Source organism: Zootoca vivipara, chromosome 6, assembly GCF_965207765.1.
Source record: "Zootoca vivipara chromosome 6, rZooViv2.hap1.1, whole genome shotgun sequence".
Classification (NCBI taxonomy): Eukaryota; Metazoa; Chordata; class Lepidosauria; order Squamata; family Lacertidae; genus Zootoca; species Zootoca vivipara.
This window is the reverse complement of record NC_142589.1, coordinates 88,537,029-88,554,435: the sequence shown is the minus strand read 5'-3', so window position 1 is coordinate 88,554,435 and position 17,407 is coordinate 88,537,029. Positions and strand designations below refer to the sequence as shown.

At 49.0% G+C, this 17,407-nt stretch overlaps 1 protein-coding gene across 1 annotated transcript in view; it reads right to left on the bottom strand.

Annotated features, from left to right (window-relative positions):
• ZBTB7A (zinc finger and BTB domain containing 7A) overlaps positions 1-15,343 on the bottom strand; it is a 58,622-nt gene extending 43,279 nt beyond the window's left edge. The window contains exon 1 of the mRNA XM_035119295.3: positions 14,606-15,343. The gene's annotated coding sequence lies outside the window, so the exon portion shown is untranslated. The remainder of the gene's footprint in view (positions 1-14,605) is intronic.
• Positions 15,344-17,407: the final 2,064 nt, after the last annotated feature.

The following is a 17,407-nucleotide window of genomic DNA, read 5'->3' as shown; positions in this document are numbered from 1 at the left end:
AACATGTGCTTCCTGTTGCATCTGAACAAGGGAGCAACTAACCACAACCGCTAACAGGCCCACGGTGACTGGAGCTTTGGTTTATCAAGGCGGATCTGTCAAGGCAAGAGTCAGGAGTCGATCGGCAATAACTCACAGGGTGCCGGTGCACCTTTATTCAAAGAAACCAAAACAGCTCAAGCCTAATACGCACAGCAACTCTTCACAGTAGGTCTTACCCCCAATGGGGCAGTTGCGAGGACTGAATGTCCCACCGCTAAGTCTCGTCCTTCCCAAGCAACCTGAGACTTCTCCGCCTTGTCTGTCTTTGCTCTGCCCTCTTCATGTCTCTGTGGCCTCTGGGAGAACAGGGAGAGGGGAGCTGGTTGCAGCAGGAGGGGGAGACCCCCTATCTCCTTCAGCATGTCTCTTGGCCCACCCCTGCTTCTGCCTCCAATTCTGGACTGCTCTCTGGCACGGACTCTTCCTGCTCACCAAAGCCTGTTACCTCTTCTGTTTCCGACACCTCCTCTTCCCAGTCTTCTCCCTCTGACCGCTCATCATTGTCCCACCACCACTCCCCGGGCTCTGAGCCGTCTTCCCCTGGGGGTTCCCTTAGGGGTCCCTCGGCTGCTGCCTCCCACCACCCCTCTCGAGTTCAACCAGTCTGCGACAAAAGCTACGGTGCGCAACTGCATATGGAACGTTGCATACAACTCTGGCCGCAGGGGTATTGCGGAGCTGGGAAAAGGTTCAGAAAAGGGGCACCCATCAAGGGGGCACAGCAACTCCCCTATAAGGATGCAGCACTTGGGAATTTCCAATTTGAGAAAACTGTGTAAAGGAGAGGGGACACGATAGAGGCATGTAAAATTGTGCACGGCACAGAAAAGACTGGATAGAGCCCTTTTACCCCCCTCTCTCTTAATTCTCAGAAAACTTGGGGGTCATCCAAGGAAGCTGAAAGTTGGAGAATCTGGGACTTCATACAGCCTGCTGTTAAGCTATGAAGGAAGCCGTTGCTCTGAACATGGTGCCCCATACATTATCCCTGCATTGCAGGGGGTTGGACTAGATGACCCATGGGATCCCCTTCCAGCTCTGCAATTCTGTGTCCTATGCTTAGAAGGCCGTCGACTTGGGTGGGCTTAAGGGGGATTAGACAGATTCGTGGAAAAGGGGGGCAGCTCTGTTCTAGCAGGCTCTTCTTCGTGTTCTCTCATTCTTATCGATCCTGGCTTCTCAGAGAGCAAACAAAGCATGGTGCCTTGTTCGGACGCCATGGGAAGGTTTGCTTATCCCATTCACACCAGGGAAGGAAGTGGAATTGGCGCAGGTGCATGGCAGCGCAACTCTGCTGCCACTATTGCTAAGCCTTCCAAAAGAGCAGCGAGGGCATTCTGGCCGAACGAGAGCACGGTAGCCCCCTCTTAAAGGCCAACCGATGTATTGTGGCACATGTCAGGTCATGGAATCATAAAACTGTAGAGCTGGAAGGAAACCCTCAAGGGTCATCTAGTACAACCCCCTGCAATGCTGGAATCTCAGCTAAAGCACCCATGACCGATGGCCGTCCAACCCCTGCTTGAAAACCTCCAAGGAAGGAGAGTCCACCACCTCCCGAGGGAGTCCATTCCACCGCCAAACAGCTCCGTCAGGAAGTTCTTCCTGGTGCGTAATCTCCTTTCTTGTAACTTGAAGCCATTGGTTCGGTTCCTACCCCCTGGAGCAAGCAGAAGCATGCTTGTTCCAGCTTCCTTGTGGGCAGCACTTCAGGTATCTGAACATGGCTGTCACGTCCTCTTCTTCAGGCGAAACATCCCCAGCTCCTTCAACCGTTCCTCATAAGGCTCAGGTTCCAGACCCTTGAGATCATCTTGGTCTCTCTCCTATGCACACCTTCCAACTTATCAATACCCTTCTTGGTATTGGGGCCCTGAACTGTTAATAATTTTTAAAGGATGAATAAATTTAACAACTACAGTGGTACCCGGGTTTAAGAAGCCCTGTTCACGAACTATTTGGCTTATGAACTCCACAAAATCCAAAAGTAGTGTCCCAGTGTTCAAACTTTACCTTCTGGCGGTCCCCTCGCTGTGAGAAGCGAAGATACAGGGAACCAGGCAGAGGGCCTTCTCGGTAGTGGCACCCTCCCATCAGATGTCAAGGAAATAAACAACTACAGTGGTACCTCGGTTTAAGAACAGCCCTGTTTATGAACTATCCGGCTTACGAACTCCACAAAACTGGAAGTAAGTGTCCCGGTTTGCAAACTTTACCTTGGTCTAAGAACAGAAGCCGAACAGTGGAAGGGCACCGACGGTGGGAGGCCTCATTAGGGAAAGCACACCTCGGTTTAAGAATGGATTTGGTTTAAGAACAGACTTCCAGAACGGATTAAGTTTGTAAACCGAGGTACCACTGTACAATCTAAAATAACGCTCCAGCTCAAAGGTCTCCCATGACCCTTTTAAAAATTGTTTTGCATTTGTAACATCTTTGCACCTGCTGTTTTTGTTCATCAACTCCCCTGCAACACATCTTCCCTTCCCTTCCTTTCTTCTTTCCTTCTCTCTCTTTCTCTCTCTTTCTTATGGGTATGACAACGGAGAACCCAGAAGACCCGCGCCACTTCCTTAAATCAGTTACAGACGGATCTCCTTAGCAGGTCACAGACTATCACGACTTCTTGGAAGCTCATCTGAAAAGTGGCAGCTTCCGAGTTCAACCTGCGTCTTGCAGAGGGGCGGCAATTCTCAACCCACCCAGTAATTTTCTGAGGAAATGGACACCACGAAGCAAGGTCTGGTTTCCTTTAAGGACTCAAATTGCTTTCCAAACCCAGATCAACCGAGCAAACTTGCATCCTCCTCGGCCCAGCAAAATCCACTCGGCGTTTAAGTGCACCCCTCGGCCTAAAAGACAGCAAACAAAACACCACATCCCACCATCTTAAGATCATTTGGGTGGTGCCTCTCCACTCCCACTTTTCCCAGAACAGGCTTGAGCAGCAGCCAAAACAATTATTAAAACGGGAATCCTCCACTCCGTCAGGGCTTTGGTTGTTATTTTTTTAAGCCAATTGCACGCAGGAACAGACACTCCTGATCAAAATTGATGCTAACCTCTCGAGCTCAGCGTTGCCTCTTCTCCCGCAGCTCTTCCCCACTTTAATAATAATAATAATAATTTATTATTTACACCCTGCTCATCTGGCTGGGTTTCCCCAACCACTCTGGGAAGCTTCCAACAGAATATTAAAATAGAATACTCTGTCAAACATTAAAAGCTTCCCTAAACAGGGCTGCCTTCAGATGTCTTCTTAAAGTCTGGTAGTTGTTTTTCTCTTTGACATCTGATGGGAGGGCGTTCCACAGGGCGGGTGCCACTACCGAGAAGGCCCTCTGCCTGGTTCCCTGCAACTTGGCTTCTCGCAGAGAGGGAAGCGCCAGAAGGCCCTCAGAGCTGGACCTCAGTGTCCAGGCAGAACGATGGGGGTGGAGACGCTCCTTCAGGTATACTGGACCGAGGCCGTTTAGGGCTTTCAAGGTCAGCACCAACACTTTGAATTGTGCTCAGAAACGTACTGGGAGCCAATGTAAGTCTTTCAAGACCGGTGTTATGTGGTCTCGGCGGCCGCTCCCAGTCACCAGTCTAGCTGCCGCATTCTGGATTAGTTGTAGTTTCCGGGTAACCTTCAAAGGTAGCCCCACATAGAGCACATTGCAGTAGTCCAAGCGATAGATAACTAGAGCATGCACCACCCTGCATATAGATGATGCTTCAGGATTAAGAGTCTTATGAGCTTCTTCTTCTTCTTTGGCGATCCCTTGTAGCCGATTAAGATTATCTTTCATAAACACGGTTTTAACAGTGAGCCCGTAAGTGACTGTGGAGGCCAATTCTGGATCCCCACGTCCTTCCACAGTGGGGACATTGGTTTCTGGGCAGGAGTTGATCCCGGTCTGGATTTCCCAAGCGTGCCTTCCTCTTAGCACGTTTCTCCCTTGTGTCCTGGGTTTGCGTGTCTTCAAAGCCCATGACACTTTTGGTAAAGGCTGTTCTCCAATTGGAGTGCTTGCATGCCAATGCTTCCCAGTTGTCAGTGTTTATACTACATTTGCCTTGAGACAGTCTTTAAACCTCTTTTGTTGACCACCAGCATTACACTTTCCATTTTTAAGTTCAGAATAGAGCCAGGTCTCAACCCCAGAAAGCTTGCCCTAGCCTAAAAGTTTCACGGAAATTTCACGAGCATCGTTTCTCAGCTCTTGTGGTTCTGCTAGAAAGCTCTTCAAAAACCCCATGACCAATTAATGCCGCAGAGAGATCTGTGCAAGTAAAAGTAATACTTTTAACCTCTGAGTTTCGTACAAGTGACTCAACTTATGGTGGGGTTACGTCAGAACACAATACAGTGGTACCTTGGTTTTTGAGCAGAATGTGTTGCAGGAGTCCGTTCGAAAACCAAAGCAAGGCTTCCGGCTGGCTGCAGGAGTGTCCTGCAGCCAATCGGAAGCCGCGCCGGACATTCAGCTTCCGAAAATCGTTCAAAAACTGGAATATTCACTTCTGGGTTTCGATAATTTGGGAGTCGATTTGTTCAGGAGCCAAGGCGCCCAGCTTCCAAGGTACGACAGTAGGTTCAAAGGTGAGCAGGAATGCCAAAGACGTTTTCTTGGATGCCATAGAATTTTAGAGTTGGAAGGGACCCCAAGGCTCATCTAGTCCAACCCTCTGCAATGCAGGAATCTCAGTTAAAGCACCCATGACGTGCATCTCCTTTGCATTTTTTAAACATTTCCCACCCCGCCCCCATCGCGTAAAGCTGAATGTACACAAGTTAAATGCGCTGAAGTTGCGAGCTACCTGCAATCCTTTTCAAAAGGTACCTCCTTAGCTCTTGCCCTGGGGGAAAAAACAAACAAACGCTTCCTTCTGCCACCAGCTTGTAGATTTTGGTGAATGCCGACTCCGTCGGCCGAACAACTGCATATGTGGAGAAGACTCAAGCCAAAAGTTGTTCTGACTCCCACCAGATCTGCAGCACAACATTCTGCAAATATCATCACGCTTATTTACTGAGTTGTCTGTCTCAGGCATATCAAGTTTTTGCATGCTTCAGAATTTCTGCAAAAAGCAAGAGAGGTCGTTTGACAAAAGGAAAGATGCTGGTAGTTACGACAAAGTCACCATGCTAGGGGAAATCACCATCGCACTAACAGCAAGTGTGTTTCTTTACGACGCTAGTTTCTCGGGACTTTGAATTTCATACTGGAAACCCAGATTCTACATGCTTTCCCCATACCAAAGGAAAAAACAGAAAACAAATCACTTTCCTAATATACATACCAGCTTTAGAGACAGCTATTTTGGCAAATAGTGATGTATGGAAGTGAGAGCTGGACCATAAAGAAGGCTGATCGCTGAAGAATTGATGTTTTTGAATTATGGTGCTGGAGGAGACTCTTGAGAGTCCCATGGACTGCAAGAAGATCAAACCCATCCATTCTGAAGGAAATCAGCCCTGAGTGCTCACTGGAAGGACAGATCGTGAAGCTGAGGCTCCAAGACTTTGGCCACCTCATGAGAAGAGAAGCCTCCCTGGAAAAGACCCTGGTGCTGGGAAAGATGGAGGGCACAAGGAGAAGGAGACGACAGAGGACGAGATGAGTCTGACCAAACTGCGGGAGGCAGTGGAAGACAGGAGTGCCTGGCGTGCTCTGATCCATGGGGTCATGAAGAGTCATAGAATCATAGAATCATAGAATCATAGTTGGAAGAGACCACAAGGGCCATCCAGTCCAACCCCCTGCCTAGCAGGAAACACCGTCAAAGCATTCTTGACATATGCCTGTCAAGCCTCTGCTTAAAGACCTCCAAAGAAGGAGACTCCACCACACTCCTTGGCAGCAAATTCCACTGCCGAACAGCTCTTACTGTCAGGAAGTTCTTCCTAATGTTTAGATGGAATTTTCTTTCTTGTAGTTTGAATCCGTTGCTCCGTGTCCGCTTCTCTGGAGCAGCAGAAAACAACCTTTCTCCCTCCTCTATATGACATCCTTTTATATATTTGAACATGGCTATCATATCACCCCTTAACCTTCTCTTTTCCAGGCTAAACATACCCAGCTCCCTAAGCCGTTCCTCATAAGGCATCGTTTCCAGGCCTTTGTCCATTTAGTCGGACAGGACTAAACAACTAAACAACAACAATTTTTGGCAAAGCCAAGTGAACATTATGGTTTGAAACCAGTTAATAGGGTAACACCCCTCAGGTTCACTGTGTACACTAGAGGTTCCACAACTTGAGCTACATGCTCCCTATGTAGGTAGTCCAAGAAAGGCAGGGTGGTGTAGTTGTTAGAGCAACCCATCACTCAACAAGAGAAAAGTTGTGGAAGAGTGAATGACACCTCTGGATAGTTCAGTTAGAGCATGGGGCTGAGGACGCCAAGGTTGCAGGTTCAATCCCTGTATGGGACAGCTGCATATTCCTGCATTGCAGGTGGTTGGACTAGATGATCCCCAGGGTCCCTTCCAACTCTATGATTTTCTATTTGGCCCTGCACGTGATTTGTGGGTGTCAGACAATGGAAATCAAGGCTGACTGAAGCAGGTTCAGACTGTTGCACAGCCCTAAGAGGACTCTGACTTATGGCCCACAATTCTGCAGAATACAAAATTGCTGCTTGCAATCAACTGATTTTTCACTTAAAAACTTGCCCATTGCAAGGACCCTTCTCACCAAATGTATAATTTGCAAAGAAGCCAGTTTCTTACACATATTCTGGATTTGTATTAAGGTTACGAACTGTTGAGGGCTATAAATGAAATCTTTGGTAGAAACAGAAACACCAAAATATGTTTTACTGGGATATATCTGAACATAAAGCTAAAGGTACCCCTGACCATTAGGTCCAGTCGCGGACGACTCTGGGGTTGTGGCGCTCATCTTGCTCTATAGGCCAAGGGAACCGGTGTTTGACTGCAGACAGCTTCCAGGTCATGTGGCCAGCATGACCTAAGCCGCTTCTGGTGAACCAGAGCAGCACACGGAAATGCCGTTTACCTTCCCACCTTTTTATCTATTTGCACTTTTTGGCGTGATTTCGAACTGCTAGGTGGGCAGGAGCTGGGACCGAACAACAGGAGCTCACCCCATTGCGGGGATTCAAACCGCCGACCTTCTGATCAGCAAGCCCTAGACTCTGTGGTTTAGAGCACAGCGCTGCCCGCGTCCCATATCTGAACTTAGGAAGCTGTATTATACAGAGTCAGACCACTGGCCTATCTAAGCTCATCTACACTGAGGCTCTCCAAGGTTTCAGGCAAGGCACCCAGCTCTTCCACCGAGCTAGTGAATGAGGAAGACTTGAAATTTGTAACAGTGATGATCACTACTGCCAGACTAGTCATAGCAAGAAACTGGATAAACCAGATGATACCTTGCAGCGATATACAAACATGTGGGATACAGCACTGTTGACAAAACTCACACATTATAAGATATACCGAAGGCAAAGCACCAAACAAATTCATTTAAACATCAAGCTGGTTAAAGTCACTGGAATGTAAAATTCCAAACACCTGTTTTCACTCCTATAATTTGACACTCTGGACCCCCAAAACACCTAAAAAATCATGGAAATATTTCTTTAAAGGGTAATGCATTTGTTTTGCTGGGGGTAGCATGCTTCTGAATACCAGTTGGTGGAAACTGCAGGAGGGGAGAGGACTGCTGTTGCGCCCAGTTCCCACTTGTGCCTTTCTCACTGTGAGAACAGGATGCCTGGATGAAATGGGCCAATGGCTTCGTCTGCCAAGCTGCTCTTACGTTCTTTCGCCCTGTTGGGCGGAAAAAAGTTCGCCAAGTGGTCCAGTGACACACACACACAAAAAGTTTGAGAACCACTGTGGCCTCCTCTTAGGATTTCAGACCAGGGTCTTTTCCAGCCCAGCTTGGGGAGATGGCAGGGACTGTTTTTGCATGCAAGGCATTTATCTGTTCTACCTAAGAAGCAACACAAGTCCGCCCCCCCCCCCTGCAAGTTTTCCACAGGAGTTGTTCGCCTAACTGCGGAGCAACACTCGGGGAGGGGAAAAGCAGTAGTGACCTTCAGAGGCATCACCTGACCTTCGTGGGAAAAAGCGCTGTGTACAGACAGGCCAGGAGCAAAAAAAACAACAACCAAAAACCCACAGGACACAAAACGCACACAGAAGCAGTGGAATCCTCAAGTTTGCAGGCTCAGGGAAGTGGGCGAGGGCAACGGGACTCGGGGGCCCTTGCGATCCAGATTTCCAAGCGCTGTTGCATTAAGCCGAATGAAAACTGGGGTGTGTGTTTGAGAGCCCCGCTTTTCTTCCAGCGTGCTCTCGAAAGCGTTCCTGGCTCGCGGGGGGGGGGGGGGGAGACAGCAGCAACCACTGCGATTCAGCCCTAGGGGTTAAGTACAGGCAGTGGAGAGACATGGGCATGGTGATGGGGGGGGAGGGAAAGAGAAATGGAAGGGTGGGGATTGGGGGAGTACTAACAATCATAGTCTTTGAGCAGCCTCCTCCACTCTTGGCCTCGCTGCCAGAAGGGGGGGGGGAAGCAGGGAGGGGAGACTGGAGCCAGGACAAATTTGCATACTCCCCACCCTCCCTCCCTGCCAGAGCTGCTGTTTTGTTAAATCCACCAAGTGGGCAACTTCATACCTACTTTCTCAATCTGCCAGTTCTTCAGGGCTTAAGTGGGAAGAAGAAGAAGAAAACAGGACCCCACCCAACTCCCCCCCCCCTCCGAGCACTGGAAGGCATGCAAGACCAAGCACATCTCTGTGTTTCTCCTCCTCCTCTCACCACCTGCCCCTTCCCAAATCGGCTTTCACCTCCCAGGATTCCCAGTTTCCTACGCTCAGGTTCCCTGCCGACCCACCCCGCTCTCTGTGTGCCCCATTTCCCCCCCCCCCACGTCTTGAAACATCTCCCAATGGCATGGAGGTTCCAGGAATTTCATTCGGATTAAAGGTGACCGCCAGTTAGGGTGCGGAGGCTCTTCAAGGGCAACCCACATGGTTCAAGGAGACCAGCCTGTCCCCTCCAACTTCAGTCTGCTGCCCAGTGTTGACCATGCAGGACTCAGTAGAGAAGAGGATGGAGACAACACTTGAATTCTGGCTCCCTGTCTTCCTTGCCAACAGATGCCACTGGGATGGCCGCACAAACACACCTGTTTTAATTCACACTTTGAATTATATTCCACCTTTTCTGCAAGGAGATCAAGGTGGAATACTCTCACTTTGCCGCCTCTCGGGAAGTTGGGCCGAGGAATATCGCTACTGACCCACAGCCACCAAATGGGCCTTTGAACCCAGAGCCCAGTCGGACGCTCTAATTGCCGCATGGTGCCGTAACAAGGGTATATGCATCCATGTTCGAAATTAGCCAGGCGTATTTTGCACCTGCCTATTGGCCACTTACGGCCAAGTGAAAATGCCTGAAATTTGCTCCACCTGGAAACGCATGGCGGGGTGGGGATCGTTGAATCTTCTTGACTGTTTTCACACACTAATGCCACATCCTCTAGGAACAGGCCGATATATATATATGCAGATTGTCCCTGGATCAAGCAACTTTTCTTCTTTTAAGTTCTCAGAAGTTCTTCACTGGGATCAAGGTTGTCATCTGAACTAGCCAGACGTTTTAACGGAGAACCAATCACAGTCCATCCATCACTTGCAAAAATAAAGACTTCGCAGCCATCTTTCCCAAAGATGGCAAACTAGACATTCAGTTTTGGCGACTGCAACCTTGGTTTAAAGAGCCATTTGGCTCCTAGCTTCTATATCTGAGTCTTCTAACCCTGAGTCACTGCCCTCCGCTCAAGCCCTGCAAGCTGCCCTCAAAACTGCCACGTGGGAAGATTTTCGAGCTTCCACCAAACAGTAAAACAGCCCCCTACACCTATTCAAAAGGGCCAGAGGCTCTCCACATTCCCAGCTAGCAGGAATTCGGGACTTGTGTAGGTGTTGCATCTGACGCTGCAAAAGGGAGCCGGGGTTAATCTAGGCCGGCTTTGGAAATAAGTGTGACCGGGGCTATACTTTCTAATGCCGTTTGTAAAGCACGGGCATCCCTGATCAGAAAGAACCAGCTACTTTTCCAGTTTACAGAATCTCCCCTGCTAAGAGAAGACTCCTTCTCCATCACAAAGGAACAGTGCGTGACTATTTACAAGACCCCCAAAAACCCAGGCTTACGGTCTGCGTCTTCCATCTCATCAGCCACCCTAGGCTAAGCCTTTGGGACTACTGCAGTCCGCTACACCGGCCAGCCCCATGGTTTCCCCAGCTCCTTTCAAGCAAGGGTGAGGAACTTGTCGGGAGCTCATCAACGCCAGGCAGCCCTGAGGGATGATGGGAGATACAGTCCAGCACATTTTAGACGGCATGTTGTCCACTTCTACCTTAATGCACATTTCTTGAATGAAGAAAAAGAGACAGAAAACACCCAATGCACATTTCTAAAATAAAAATAAAAGTCCATGGCTAGGCAAGTCTTCCCAAACATCAGGTCCAGGCTGCTTCCTACACATAGCTGCCAAGTTTCGGATTTGAAAATAAGGGATCAGCACCCTCACCTGTCCCGGGGACAGTCTACGATTCTCAGGGACAGTCCACACCACGGGGCGTGGTGCTTTATAGGAGGTCTGAAGGCCTGGAGAGGCGCTTCCCGTCAGTGCAGCCAAAACTGAGCCGGGTGAACTCAGTGCAAGGCACTTTCTCATGCATCTCTTTCGAAGACAGGCCCCTATGGAGAATGGTTTAGGGCCGGGATCTTACTTTTGTTTCTAGGGAAGATTCCTAGCGCTTCGCATGCACTGTAGAAGGTGCCAGGTTCATTCCCTGGCATTTCTAGGTAGGAAGGCCTCTGAAGCCCTGGAAAGTGACAACAGACACATTACCAAAGGTCTACAACTGTGCATAATGCAATCTCCTGTGTTCTTTTCTGTACCTCTCAACTACCATTTCCCACCTCATAATGATAAACATTACTCTGGAGGCACTGAAATCCCTCCCCTCCCCTTTTCTCATTCATCCTTACAAACGACCCTTTAGCAATATTCACCTCAAGGGAATATCGTGAAGAGAGCCGAGAGTCAATGGGTGACCTTGGAGTCAGTCGCCACCTCTTAGCCTGACCTACCTCACAGGGTCGTTGTGAGGATGAAATGGGGAGAAGAAAGACCATGTCCACCGCCTTGAGACCCTTTGAAGATAAAGGCGGTATATAACTGCAATACTGTACTACTTCACTGCAGATGGTGACAGCAGTCACGAAATTAAAAGACGCCTGCTTCTTGGGAGAAAAGCAATGAAAAAACCTAGACAGCATCTTAAAAAGCAGAGACATCACCTTGCCGACAAAGGTCCGTATAGTTAAAGCTATGGTTTTCCCAGTAGTGATGTATGGAAGTGAGAGCTGGACCATAAAGAAGGCTGATCGCCGAAGAATTGATGCTTTTGAATTATGGTGCTGGAGGAGACTTGAGAGTCCCATGGACTGCAAGAAGATCAAACCTATCCATTCTTAAGGAAATCATCCCTGAGTGCTCACTGGAAGGACAGATCGTGAAACTGAGGCCCCAATACTTTGGCCACCTCATGAGAAGAGAAGAATCATTGGAAAAGACCCTGATGTTGGGAAAGATTGAGGGCACTAGGAGAAGGGGACGACAGAGGACAAGATGTTTGGACAGTGTTCTCGAAGCTACGAACATGAGTTTGACCAAACTGCGGGAGGCAGTGGAAGACAGGAGTGTCTGGCGTGCTCTGGTCCATGGGGTCACGAAGAGTCGAACACGACTAAACGACTAAAGAACAACTAATAATAATAATAATAATGCAGGCATGAGTTGAAATAGGGTCTTTCACATCCAGCCTCCTATAAAGCACCTTTTAAGCAATCAAAGGGTTCTGCACACATCCTTTCAGCTACCTTGACAACAGCCAGTGGCCACATTGGGGTCTCTTTGCAGCTTCTGCCCTCCAAGTTCAAACTCAGGACATTGATGATTCCTCCAAATATTCATCGAGAGATCTGTAGCCTGCCTCGGTAGGCTCATTTTTAAAAGGACATTAAAACAAAACAAAACAATACTAACATCCCAATGCAAGCAAACACGCTGTTTCCTCACCTGCTGCCCAAACAGATCCCTTTCTTTTGGGGATTCATGTAGGGGATCCATGTACAGGCAACCTTACTATTATGTCCTACCCTAATCAATGAAATTGGGCCTCGTGTTCCCCTGCGCTACAGAAGAGCGCCAAACAGCCTCAACCAGAAACCTGCTATTTAGCGTCGCCAGGCCCATGCTGCGTGGAGCAGTCTTCCAACAGAGATGCGGCGGGCACCCTCGCTTTTGGCTGAAGACCTTTCTCATTGACAACTGTGCAGTCGTTTCCAAATTTTCTTGGGTAGCATCTCACTTATAACATCTGCTCTGTGCAGCTTTTATTGTGTCTTTTAATGCTTTTACTGTATACGACCGTAAAAACCGCCCCACCTATGGGAGAACGGCATATAGGACCATTAAACCACAGAGTTGGAAGGGACCCCGGGAGGCATCTAGTCCAACCCCCTGCAAATGCAGGAATCTTTTGCCCCCTGCAGCGACCCTGAGATTAAGAGTCTCTTGCTCTACCAACCAAGCCGAATAATAATAAACCTATTTAATTGATAAAGCCTCCCCCGTCAGTAGTTTTGTTGCTGTTGTTCTGGACACCTTTACAGACAACCCCCACCGTTTAAAATACTTGCATAGGAACAATTCAAACCCCTATAACACAGGACCCCCCCTCTCACTAATGCAAAAGTAGAAAGCCGAACTCGGTGCTCCATAGGAGCCAAAGCTGCATGCGGCTGTTGTTGTGTACAGTATATGCATATAGTGTGTGTGTGTGTGTGTGTGTGTGTGAGAGAGAGAGAGAGAGAGAGAGAGAGAGAGAGAGAGAGAGAGAGAGTGTTTGGACAGGTGGTTTGCATGACTTTTTTAATTTTAAGAAAAGTTATGATGTGCCTTATTTTAAACGGGTAGCGAGTCACCTGAAGACTTTTGAGCAGCAAGTGACTAGCAAGGATAAATAATTAATAATAGTAATATATTAACAAATATGCTACAACTATTGGGAACTATTTTCATGCTCCCACCCCCAGTTTTTGAACCTTAAAATCATCCAAAACCCTGCACCCCATCACCACATTTACTCCTCTAAATATCAGAAGCTCTCCCCCCCCAAACCCCAAAGTATTTGCCCTCAGTTTCCATACAGCCTTCAACAGCACCCCCTCCTCAAATTCCCCCCCAGGAGGGTGAGGAGGAGACCAGCGCCTCAGCTGCCCCTTCTGTACCCTTCACAGCCCCCACTGGGGAAGCTGGGAAGGCAGGCGAGCCCCGCCCGGGGCCTTGTACTAGGCCTCAAATCCCCGGCCTTTCCTGGTCGCCGCGCCCGCGGACCCCACCTCTCCCCCCCGGGGGCAGGGCTCGCTCGAGCCCTTAGCCGCTTTCCCTTCCGTTCCCTTCCCCCTCCTTCCCTCCCTCCCTCGGTCCGCCATTGGCCGACGCGGCGGCTGGTGGGGAGAGGAAGCGGCAGGCGGGCTCGCCATTGGCCGCTGCGGCCGCCCGTCAGCAAGCCTCACGCGGAAGGACGAGGCAAGGCCCCCGCGCTGAGCACCTCGGGAGACGTAGTCCCCGCCTCCATTGCACCTGCAGGCCGAAGCGCGGGGGAAAGACTACAATTCCCAAGGAACCAGGCACTTGTCCTCCCTGGGGCTTGCAAAGCCCCCTCCCTTAAAAAAAACAACACACACATATATCCTGCCCCCAGCCTTTAGAGAGTACAACGTATGCAACGCAGCACAGAATAGGGTCTTTGGCAGGAAGGAGGAGGAGGAGAAGGAGAAGGAGGGGTGGGGGGTGGAGGAGGAAAGTTATTTCCAGCTTCCCCTTTGCACTTAATTGCAACCTTCCCCCCCCCCCAGCAACCAGCCCCTGCAGTTCCCCAACGCAAAGGGGCAGGCCAGCCCCATGAATCGCAAAGGCGGATATCACATAGGCAATGCAAATATTTCCAGATTGCAACGTGCCCTACAGCTTGCATCTCGTGCAATGCACTTGCACGGGTCCCCCAGGCAAAACAAACACCCCCTCCCCACCAGCACCCTTGACTTCAGGCTCGCTCTCTCCTTTCACCTTCAACGCTGCTTCCCCTCCCCCCCCACCACCACGCACTTCAAACACCCCCTCCCCATGATCCAGCTTCCTCCCTCCCCCCACCCCACTGAACGTCTCTCCCCTCCTAAAAAAAACCACACACACAACACCCCCCCCAAAAAAAACCCTCCATCCGCCTCCCCCAGGAAACCCCCACCAGCAACCTCCTCTCACTTAAGGCAAAGTTATTGACCCCCAAGATCCCTGGGTGAAAGTTACAAAGGTTTGGGGTAAAAGACAAGAGGAAGCAGGAAAAGATGACAGCGGATGGCTCTCCTCCTCTCTCTCTCTCTTTTTAAGGGGATCAGATCTCTTGACCAGCAAAAAAAAAAAAATCCCCAAAAGAGAAAGATCCCGTGCTCTTACCTTGTTGGTCCTGAAGGTGTGGGGGGGCCCAGGAAGAGGAGGAGGAGGAGGAGGAAAGGGGGGGGCGCCTGGAGTTTGGAGTCAATTCCTGAGCAGCTTCTGCCCGTCCGGCCTGCCTGCCTGCCTCCCTCCCTCCCTCTTTTTCCTCTTTTTCTCTCTCCCTCTCTCTCTCCTCTCCTCTCCTTCTGCTGTTCCTGCCCCTACTGTAACAGTAGATGCAAAGCCCCGTATGATGCCGTGAACTCCCTTCCTGGTTGCTCTCAGGGTAAAAAAAAAAGAGAGAGAGAGAGAGAGAGAAGCAGCAGAAAAGACAGGGGTCCCTCCCTTCTCTTAAAGGTGCAGCAGCTGCGCTCTGGGGGAAAACCTGCTTTCTCTTTGGCAACGAGGTTTTTCCTTTTTTTTTTGTTGCAAACTGACTTGAGGCTTTTGCAAACTGGCTCGGCGAGTCTTGGTTGCTTTTTTTTCTTTCTTGCAAGGGAGGAGGAGGAATGAGAAGGGAGATTGCAAATGGCAAAGACACAGGGGGGGTGGGAGAGAGAGGGAGGGAGCATTCAAGGCAACCCCCCCCCCCAAGCCCTTGCTTGCTTGCTTGCTGCCACGTCTCACCCTTGCCTTGCTTGGCTCTTGCCAAGGGCACACTCCGGCTGCGATGGGCAATGGCCGTGTGTGGTTTCTCTCTCTCTCTTTTTTTTGCAGTCTGCAATTGCTGCCTTCTCCGACCCCACCCAGGCGACGGAGCGACCCTTCTCCTCCCAGCTAAGCCCATGTTATCTAACCCAACAACACGGCCAACCGGCGCGAGCCGCCGCTGCGAGGAAAGCGTTTGCAAGCCGGGGAGATGGAAAGGGAACCCTGCAAAGCAAAGCAGCCAGCCTCCTGCTCGAGAAAACAGGTGCGTTTTCTTATGTAAAAAGGGAGGGGGGGGAAATAAAATCTTTTTGGAAAGAGTTGGTGGGGAGAGTCGGAGAGAGAGAGAGAGCAAGGAGCGGGGACTTTCCCCCCTCTTTTTTCTTTGCGAATGATGTTGGATGATAATGATGCAAGTTTTAGGACACCACAGCACGCCGGCGCAGGCTCCTCAGCAGAGGGATTCCCTCCTGCTTGACTAGTGTGCATTTTGATTTCACCAACAAGACACCCATCGCTGAGCTCAGCCTCGGGTTCATGCTGCTGGTGGGCAGAGGAGCCAGGGACATTTTCCTTTATTTATGATGGTGGTGGTGCAAGCTTTAGGACCTCACAGCACGCCGCTGGCGATACAAGCTTGAATCCCTAGTCAGCTGTGGGATTCCCTCCTGCTGCTGGAGTGCCTTTTAATGTCATCTCAGGCAACATCAACCACTGGGTTGGGCATTAGGTTGTAATCGGTCCGGGTTGTTGTTTAAAATAATGTTTTGTGTTATCTATACCAGCCATCCAAAGGCCTGTGTTGGTAGTCAGCCAGCATAAATACTGTTACTGCTAAATAATGGTTATAATAAAATAAACTATTATTATTATTACTGTTGCCAGAAGGTGGCCAATGTATTTTTCCCAACAGTTTTTTTAAAGTTTTGTGTTAGGCGCATTTTCATGTACAGCGTATTTTTTTGGTATCGAACTATAATAAATTAATGATCGGTGAATAACAAAGGAACTGTTCATATGATTTATTTATTACATTTGTGTAGTGCGGTGTTTCGAGGCTGAGAGCTATGACAGTATGAATAAAATATAGTAAATAGGGAAGTTCTTTAATGTTTGATGTTTTGTTGTTGTTGTTGTTGTTATGTTGGAAGCCGCCCAGAGTTTCTGCAGCAACCTGGTCAGATATCAGTAAGTGGGGTACAAATAATAAAAAAATACTGTATTATATTATTATTTAAAAGCTCATAAAAACAGAGCAGGTAAAACCTCATTAAGAAAAAAAACCAGTTTTAGTCCAACTGCAACTTGATTCTGCAATCTTTTATCAGTTAACCTTAGGAGTACAGGTATGCTCTAATGCAGTGGTTCCCAACAGGTGGTCCAGGGACCTCCAGGGGTCCGCGAGCTATGCCAGAGGGGTCCGCAAGATGCTATTAGAATAAAAAAAAATATTAAATATATTTTGTATGATAACAGATTTTTTGTTTTGGCCGCTTCCTGCATGAGCAGAGTCTAGCGCAAAACTAGAATTAGATAGAGGCAGTAGTTCTGCTGTATGCCGTTAGGTGGCGCTTTACAAACACTACTGTTTTGCAAAGAGGCAGCGCGCACATTCTACTAACGCTCACCTCCCCAAGATGCTTTGTGCGCGTCGGCTTCATTTGTGCGCTACTGCGCAGGTACCCTGTCTTCTCCATTCCCCTCCCTCCTCCCTGGCGCCCGCTGCCTCTTTGCAAAACAGTAGTGTTTGTAAACAAAGCGTTGTTTTTCGCGGAAGCTACAGTTCGCGTAGTTAAAAATGGACCGTTGGTTAAAAAGTGGTTCGTTAAAACGACAAAGGCCTACAGATGAAGAGGAAGAACTGTAAAAAACGTATAAATATAAAATATAAAAAGACTCTTAATTTGGCTCTCACTTTTTAATTTTAGGCTTAGGAATTAATGGGGGTCCTTGTCACAATAGCGGCTCAATGAGGGGTCCTCGAGAAAATTTTGTTGGGAACCCCTGCTCTAATGAACGGGATTTCCTTCTGAATAGACATTATAGGATTGTGCTGTTAACAAACATTGGGCTTTCCAGACCCAGATTCTTGTAACCCATTGTAGCCACGAGGTGGGTCTGTATTTTCTTACGAAATGCCTTCCGCATACATGTCTCGTAGTGGCATACAGAGTT